Here is an 8,675-nt window from a genome sequence, read left to right as displayed (position 1 = left end):
CGACCCTTTTGAGCCACCTGTTGCTAGTGAACTCCCCTCTTGTTTCCCTAAGGACCTAGCCTGTGCAGATTACACTAATTGCTAGTGACAGAAGACAACGCCTTAGTGCACATAGTGGAATGGCCTCAAGGTGACAGACGGTGATCTTAAGTCACTGGGGTTTGGTGTCCACACTCATCTGTGATTAGCAAAGCACTACGGAGATTCACAGAGGACTCTAAAGACTTCCTCTGTAGAGGTTTGAATTGCAAACCAAAGCTGGATCAAAAAGGGAATAGTGTAGTTCTGTTGGGATTTGGGCTGCAAAAGATCTGGGCGATTGGTCCGGGGTGATGAGAATCCGGCTTTTAAACTCGTTATAGTCAGTTTTATTTGCATGTCTTATTTGTTTAAAAGTTTCACTGCTTCAAAATGGACCTGCAGTTCCATAATTGGCGTGACATTAAGCCCCTCAAGAAGCTCTCAAGATAAAAAAGGGTTAGGTAAAGGGTGTGGGACTAAAATGTAATTAAAAACCCACAAATTAACATTACACTTATGGTTCAAAGTAACATATTTGATTTACTAAAAAGAAAAAAAAAAGAAAACATTTACTCATGTTTTCCTCGCCATGGACATGGAATCATTCTTTGCCATGGGTTAATTAGAACTCTGCGACCTATAAGACAAATGAAAATGAAACGAAACCTAATTAATATTTACGTTTGATTTGCTCAGCGCCACGTCCATCATATTTGGTGTGGATTTATTGGTTTATTTTATGGCAGTGGGCGGGACAGAGAGGTGCAATTCAGTCAGGTGAGCTTTCGATAATAACTTTCTAATTGTAATCACAGGACGACAATGAATATGGCGGTAAAACACGAAAAAAAGAAAATATGTGTATTTCATCTAGATGATTTCGGTGATTTTTTAATGACTTTCCTGCAAATAATTCCTGACGATATTTTGAAAAGTAATATAAAGTTGAGCAGTGTTGTGCCGCTATATAAAGCTTTGATACAAAGATGGCGGCGTCGTGTCTCTTTCACTGAGGTAAAATAAGTTTATATTTAGACATTCGGATATTTCTGTTAATTAACAAAAAATGGAATGGCAAATTATTGAAAGACTACATGATTTGAACGTGTCTACATTTGTGTAATCATGTAAGGAAACACTTAATTCAAAGTTAAAACTTTTTTTTTCATTGAATAAGTGCGTTGATAAACAGTTAGGGACCGTCTCTAAAGTGCGACAACCAGGAAAAGTGAAAAGAATGAGGACGAACTGGGACGTGCACAACATTCACTCTGATTAACTATTCAAATCATTCAATGATTTTGTGAGCAAATGGAATTAAAGCAGTAGATCCCAAACAACAATAACTGCAACAAGAAATAACAACAAAACTAACCTTTTACAACATTAACTAATTGGCCATATATTTGTAATGAGCATGTAATAGATTTTTAAATCATAATTATTAATTTATAGTTTTCGGTAAGTGTCTATGATGTCGGAAATTATCTGTAGATTTCATGTCAGGTTTGGGTTGGAGCATGTTAAAATTCCTATACCGGTTTATAAATGAATGTGCAGTTTGTTAGATATATTTCTCTTTTACCTCTATATAGTAACAGTTTTAGCTTTTTGTAAGCCTTGATCACAATATACCGTGTGTAAACAAAGACTCTGGAGATAGGTGACTTTTTATAGAGCGTCATATGTTTTTTTTTCCTTCTAAAATCCATTGAAACGCTCAGTCTATCTCAACTCTGCTCTTCTTCCCCCAGCCTGTGGATCACCTCAGTCTCGATTGGCTGAAATGCTAAATACCAACAAGTGATCTACATGCTGACATCCTTTATGTGGTGAAGCCACAGTGCAAGACTGAAATCACAATGGTAAAAGTTGCCACAGGAGGTAATATAGGAGTATAAGCACTATCCACTTGATAGTCAGACTCACTTTTTCTATAGTGCTGTACTTACAGAGAGCTTTCTGCAGAAGTACAGCACAAGGCACTTTTCTCCCTTCACCTAGGACAAATGGCCTTCAGCTCTGTGTCAGTCTGCAGAACAAATGGCAGAGAAAGGTTAGCAGAGTGCAACAGGGCCTGCTGGACCAGATCGTGTGCCCCAGTAAACAGACTGGTAAGGTAATAAAAAACGGCCCCACTTTAGTTGTGGGCCTTTTGATCCAAAGGTCAGGAGTTTAAATCCCAGCACTACCAGAGTGAATTTGCTGGACTTTTTAGCAATTTAACATTTAATGGGTGATGCTTTACTTTACTTCATTCAACCTACATAAACCCATTCTAACAATATGCTGAGATCTTTTCAAAATATTCTCTGCACTGTCTCCAGAATCAAACCCTGCACACATTCATTACACTATAAAAACAAAAATATGCATTATATATAACATATAAATACTTATGACCAGAATATTTTGGCACTGTAGTATGCTTCAGAACATAGCAAAGGTCAAAGGTACAGCGTATCTTCTGATTTATTTAGTTTTTTAATTCATCCAATTAAGTGAGAGTGAATGTGTGAGTGCTGCCATCTCATGGAGATAACCAGTAACAACACATGTTCATCTTGCTGTCTTTACATCAAAGGAAACATACATGCACAATCAATTTGCAAATGGTGTAGGACATATGATTTACTTACTGGAAAAACAAATAAGTTTGCCTTTTAAGAGTCTGTGCCATCGATGCTTGAGGGCATGGTGTTATAGGAAAACTATCAACAATGGCTGTTGCTGCTATCAGCCCCTCTGTATGTTCTTATACCGCTGTGATTTATTAGATATCAAGATTTCGTTTTTGATGTTTTACAGGTCCTTCGCATTTCAGTCAGTTAATGATATTGCTAGTGCCTGTGTCTCATTCCCTTCTGTAAATTCATGCTGCCTTGTTCCTATGCTTTGTGTTTACAGTAGTTCTCCAGCGCTCTGTGTCTCAGATAAGTTATGCTTTATCTAATTTTTACAGGGGAACGCCTCCTCCATGTGGCTCACCAATAGATTGTTGGATGCAGCGACGTGTGTTCGGACCATTCTTTGCAACCTTTATTTGAGTTAAGTAGTTACCCATCAACTCTCTTTCAAACTGAAGCGATAACAAGGAAAGAAGCAACATATTCAAAAGAAAAAGAAATTGCGATACACGCATGCGGCGCAGCAGCCAAATCCAATCAGCACGGCTTGAATTCACTTTGCCTTTTTAAAAAAATAAATTAGATCAGAATAAATGCCACACACAATCAATTATTTCCATGTTCTTCCTTCAGCAGGGCGTAGAGCTCGTGTCACCTGAAGATACAGCAGCAAATTAAAACGGCACAATTAAAACAAGCGGGTGCCATGTACTCATTTATTTACTCATGACACTTGCGTCGAGCTTTTAATTACACAATTTGTAAAAATAGACAAAGGAGAATCAAAAGTGTGACTTTTTGTAGATGTATAGCACATTGCCGTAGTGTTGCAGTGATTTTAAAGTATTTTCTGTTTCTCTGCTAATGTTTGCTTTTATGCAAAAGTTAGAAGGAAATAATAATCCAAGAGGTTACAAGAGTGTAGAATACATTTTGTTGCAGCCTTTTCCGTTATCTGAGATGAAAATAATTCACTGTGCACCTTATGTACTTCAGGATGATTTAACAGTGACACACTGAGCACTCAGGCTTTAAAGGATAGAGCATGTGAATTATGAATATTTAATATGCATAGTGATGAAAAAGCCATACAGATACGTTCTAAGAGCGTGTATTGTTTACTTATCAAATAAGCTGCAAAAGAATAAAAAATGTGGATGATATAGTCCAAAAATGATGATTGCTGGAGTGGTGAAAAGAAAGATAGGATATTTATTCTTGTCACATATACACCGACCACGCATATCTTTATGGACACCAATCAGGCATAACGTTATGACCACCTGCCTAATATTGTGTTGGTCTCAATTTTTCTGCCAAAACATTCCAGACCCCTCAAGCATTAACATCTTTATAATGATGAGGTAATGTGTTATTTACCGGTTATAATGTCATAACATTATGCCTGGTCGGTGACTTTTACAGCAAATTGAAGATAATCGTAAGCTTTTGAGTTCACATCCGACCACTGCCAGGTTGCCACTTGTGGGCCCTTGGGCAAGGCCCTAAGCCCTCAAATGCTCAGTTGTGTAAATGAGATAAAGTCGGTTTGGATAAAGGGGTCTACCAAATGCCAGAATTTTCATTTTTTGGTGTTTTGGCTGCTAGATTATTGTGGTAAACTGCAGAAATGTCACCACATGCAAATTGAGGCACCTCCCACAATTTGGATCGGCTTGACAGGCACTTTTTCCGAACCATTCGGTCAACAAGCTGACCATTACAAACAGAAGTACAGCTGACTGCTTCGTCCATAAATAGGTCCCGCATAAATTACAGCTGTACACTGGGTCGTTGTTCCATGGCATTCTGCCTAGAAGACCAGCATTCTTGTGTCATCTCTTTCCTGTCAAAAATGATACTGGTGTTTTGCAGATAGTTTAATAACGCTGCTTGCCGAAGACCTGTGAGGCTTCTACATGATGTTTTGATGCGTAATGTTTTGATCCTCCCGTGAAATTGCACCGGGACCTTCAATTTGCTGTCTGTCCTCCTTAGAGTGGGTTTATGCCGTTCTGTGAAGAGAATAATCTACAGCGTTGCGGGATCTCTTCAATTCTTTTCCAAGTTTTTCACATAATAGCCTTCAATTCTCGAAACAGCGTTCGACTGATGTGTTTGTTACTTCCTGCCTATTTTTAAGGCCATCATCGACCCCATAAATGTTGCTGATGCTCCAGATTCTCATGCAGCCCAATAACCAGCACAGCGATTTTATGCTGGTGATTATACGCCATATAAACAAACAAACAGAGAAAAATATCAGAGTTAGTTAAAGATTTTTCCCAGAAGACTTCTAAAAACTGCTCTAGAATATAGGGCCATGATATTGCACAGCAACATTGTGGAGCACAAGAAAGTTCAGCGCCTACCTTATTTCCTCTTCATCTCACCGCACTTTTAATAGCGCTATCAAATATACTTATGCAAATAACCCACCTCTTCCATCCATCAGGTGTGCTCCGGCTGATCCATGACTCATTTCATTTGTCCTTCGAAGAGCACCTCGCTTTCTCTGTCAGAGCTAATACACTCCATCTGGCCAAGTGTTAATCGACCAAATAAATACAATGACGCAGAGGGGAAGGGATGAGTACGTTCTAGACGCAAGGTTTCAAATGAACAGGAGAAGGAACGATATGTTTCAATCTTTTCTTCCTCTCCTGAGCTCATAAAAATAATCAGTAATCTAGAAGAACGAGAGAAATGTGATTAGATTTCACTCAAGTTCCTATGAATGAAGCCGGCAGAAAAAAAAGTTTAACTTTGTTTCTAACTGCTCCACATGTATTGATTGATTTAGCTGAGTAATAAGGAAGCTGGAAAACAATTTATGAGCCTGTTAGGCTATTCTAGCATGCTGTAATTCTGGCAAGTTGGATCTTTCAAAGGATTAGAAAAGCAAGAAAAACAATTCAAGGCATGTATTTATTTTTATTTATTTTTTTAGCAACTTTTATATACCGTAATTTCCGGACTATAAAGCACACCCATATATAAGCCACACCCACTGAATTTTGAAAATATTATTTTTTTTAACATAAATAAGCCGCACCTGTCTACACTAATGTACTTTACACAGGCTTTAACGAAAGACACGTTACACACGGTGTAACAGGTGAAATATGTTGCGCTTCCTTTAGGAGCATAGCGGTATTTTGGGAATAGCATGCCAGAAGCGAGCTATCCCTTCACCCTGACTCAACGCATTACAACGGCTTGTATCTAAACAGTAGCCTACCAAGAAAGTCATTGCTCACTGTCTTCCTTCTTCCTTTCACAACTATTTCTCTCGGGAGTTTTTCTTTTGGCATCGTCGTGCGTTTAAAAATGTTTTTTCTCCCGATGCTGTGCAGCTCAGAACACAGGTGAAGTGCATTTTTTCGTTTCCGTTCGGAAATTTCATTGGTCTAATGTTATGGGGTTCAGTTTTTTGGGTTTAATTTTGTGAAACCGGGAAAAACCCAGAAAAAATCCATATATTAGCCTCTTCGTTGTTTAAGCCACTGGGTTCAAAACGTGGGGAAAAAAGTAGCGGCTTATAGTCCGAAAAATACGGTGTGTGTATATATATATATATATATATATATATATATATATATATATATATATATATATATATATATATATATATATATATATATACACACACATACACACACACACACACACACACACACACACATACAAAGCTCTGACCTAGAATAATTAGCATGGCTGAGTCTTTAATGCACAAATTTCCTTTTGAAAGCAGGAATTAAAACATTACATATTGGTCCTGGTCCTCTCTCCATTCCTCCAGTGTCTTTATGGCCTCCCACTGGCTCCCAGACTTGACAGGTTGTAGTTTTATGGAGCTCCAAGGTGCTGTAAAACAGTTGTCCATTACAAACTTTTATAGTTCTCATTTGAAAGCCTGGGGCTTGTTTAGAGAATTGATGGCAGCTTTACTGTCCAGGCAAACAGGTGTAGCTGTTCTGATGCTACCTACGCATAGTAATTGGAGCAATCTCTAAGGCAAAGTATTTGATTTCAATAAATGCATTGAAACACTTTGATCTTACGTATTATGCTCGATGAATGAGGGGAAGCTTAATGGATATCTTTTTTCCCCTCAATTGTGCTTTTATCATCAACATACAACAGCATGATCATATATCAACATTTGATTCTTCAACAAGCCACCGTTTGCTTTGACAGCTTTGCACACTCTTGGCATTATATGTTAGCCTAATGTTAGCCTCACCTGGAGTGGTTTTCCAACAATCTTAAAGCGTTCCCAGAGGTCTTGAGTGCTTGTTGGCTGCTTTTCCTTCACTCTCCTGTCCAACTAATCACAAACCATATCAACATGCAGCCCTCCATTACTTTGCTTCACTGGAAACCACATATTCAGGAAAAAAAGGAAAGTTTCCCACTGATCAAATGTCCATTTCTTGTATTTCTTGGCCCGAGCAAGTCTCTTAAGTGTTGTTCATCCGAAGTAACGGTTTCTTTGCCACATTTAGACCATGAAGGCCTGACTCATACACTTTCCTGTGAACATTGGATGTTAAAATATATCTGCCACTTGTGAAGCATTTGTGTAAATCGGTGGGTTCTGAGGCTGGTAATTCCAAAAAAACGTGTAGCACTCACTCCTGAGTAAGTGTAAATGTGCAGACATACATTATACACACATATATGTTTTCCAGATTTCTATAAATAATTAAATTACCTCAGTTCTTGGCCATGGAATTTGACTTTCTGAAAAAGTAGAAATGTTAATGTTTTTCAGGCTCTGCATAGATGTTTCATCACCCTGCTTGGAGAACATCAGTGTACATTATGTGTAGGCTGTTTTTAAATTAATGATGAAAGAGCTTCATGTACCGGTCATGTTTTGAGCTATCGCTGGTTGTTTTTTTAGTCTTTTCATGCCCTGTTTCTCCGAAGAGTGATAAAACAAGGCTTTGAAGTATCAAAGTTCCTCTCTTTCTCTTTCTTCTTCAGTCCTGTGGGAATGCACAAAGTCCTTTAATTTAATTACAACAAGCAAGGAGAAAAATTAAAAAGTGCACACAGAGGATTTCACACTGTGCATTCTTTAAGGGAAGACCAACCCACAAGCAAGACAGAGCACCCGTATTTATTTCTCATGAACATTACCCGTTAATCTGTGATATATTCCGGTATATATTCTGGCCATGAGGCCGAGGGCTTATTTCTGTACGATATGGGTTGAAGGGCCTTATTGGAATGTCATAGTTACTCTTCATGGCACAACAACTTGAATTAGGATCGTTTATCATTCGGGAAAAAGTTGCGTCGGTGACATCTCTCACCCGGCGAGGGAGAATTATCACACCATGAAGTTGTTAGCCTGAAACGAGTGTGGCACACTCTGTCCTCTGAGATCACACTGAATCAAAGCGCCGGTTCAAGTCTGGGTCAGGCATAGTGACGGGGACCACCAGGCTCTCCTCTTTTCTCTTTCTTGCAGTTCTTTCTTTCCTTTTTTTTATTATTCCCCACATTATTTAAGAAAGCTACCACCTTATTAATGTGTTAATTAATTAAGTAAAATTGAAAGACCTATATTTAAAAACAGATAACTTATTTAAAGACATTTCTTTTATTAGTTAATTATTTGATTAATCACATTATTTTAATTTAGAAATATTCATGTGGCTGTTTAGATCCATAATTAAGCTTTTTTAAATGGATTTATTATTTATTTATTTACTCGCCTTACATACCTATGTTCTTTTTTTTTAATATTAGTCCAAGCAGCTAGTAAAGATCTGTATAATATTGGATGTCTTGTGCGTACTCTTACCAATTTGTGACAGCGAGGCCATGCTGGTCACTTAAGCATGCCGTGCAGCAAAGCGGCTAATAGCAGTCTGTCTCTCGCTGTCACATCAGCACAGTTCACCCTGATTAGTCTACGGAGGACAGCAGCTCAGCCCAGCCAAATTAGTGCTTATTTTTACAAACAGAAGAAGAAAAAGTGAACAGCTTTCACCTTTGTCACGTCTGTCTGTG

At 38.2% G+C, this 8,675-nt stretch overlaps 1 long non-coding RNA gene across 3 annotated transcripts; it reads left to right on the top strand.

Moving 5' to 3' along the window:
- The first annotated feature begins 773 nt into the window (after positions 1 to 773).
- Positions 774 to 3,345, top strand: LOC124401990. Of its 3 annotated transcripts, XR_006928636.1 has the most exons (5): positions 846 to 1,035; positions 1,776 to 1,905; positions 2,026 to 2,135; positions 2,984 to 3,068; positions 3,285 to 3,345. It is a non-coding gene; the product is annotated as an uncharacterized LOC124401990 (long non-coding RNA). The 3 variants fall into 3 exon arrangements; XR_006928635.1 differs by lacking the exon at positions 846 to 1,035 and adding an exon at positions 774 to 798 and having other exon boundaries at positions 2,984 to 3,345; XR_006928634.1 differs by having other exon boundaries at positions 2,984 to 3,345.
- Positions 3,346 to 8,675: the final 5,330 nt, after the last annotated feature.

The sequence above is a fragment of the Silurus meridionalis genome, chromosome 19 (assembly GCF_014805685.1).
Source record: "Silurus meridionalis isolate SWU-2019-XX chromosome 19, ASM1480568v1, whole genome shotgun sequence".
Classification (NCBI taxonomy): Eukaryota; Metazoa; Chordata; class Actinopteri; order Siluriformes; family Siluridae; genus Silurus; species Silurus meridionalis.
The sequence above is the reverse complement of the archived record's forward strand: the minus strand, read 5'-3'. Positions and strand labels throughout refer to the sequence as shown.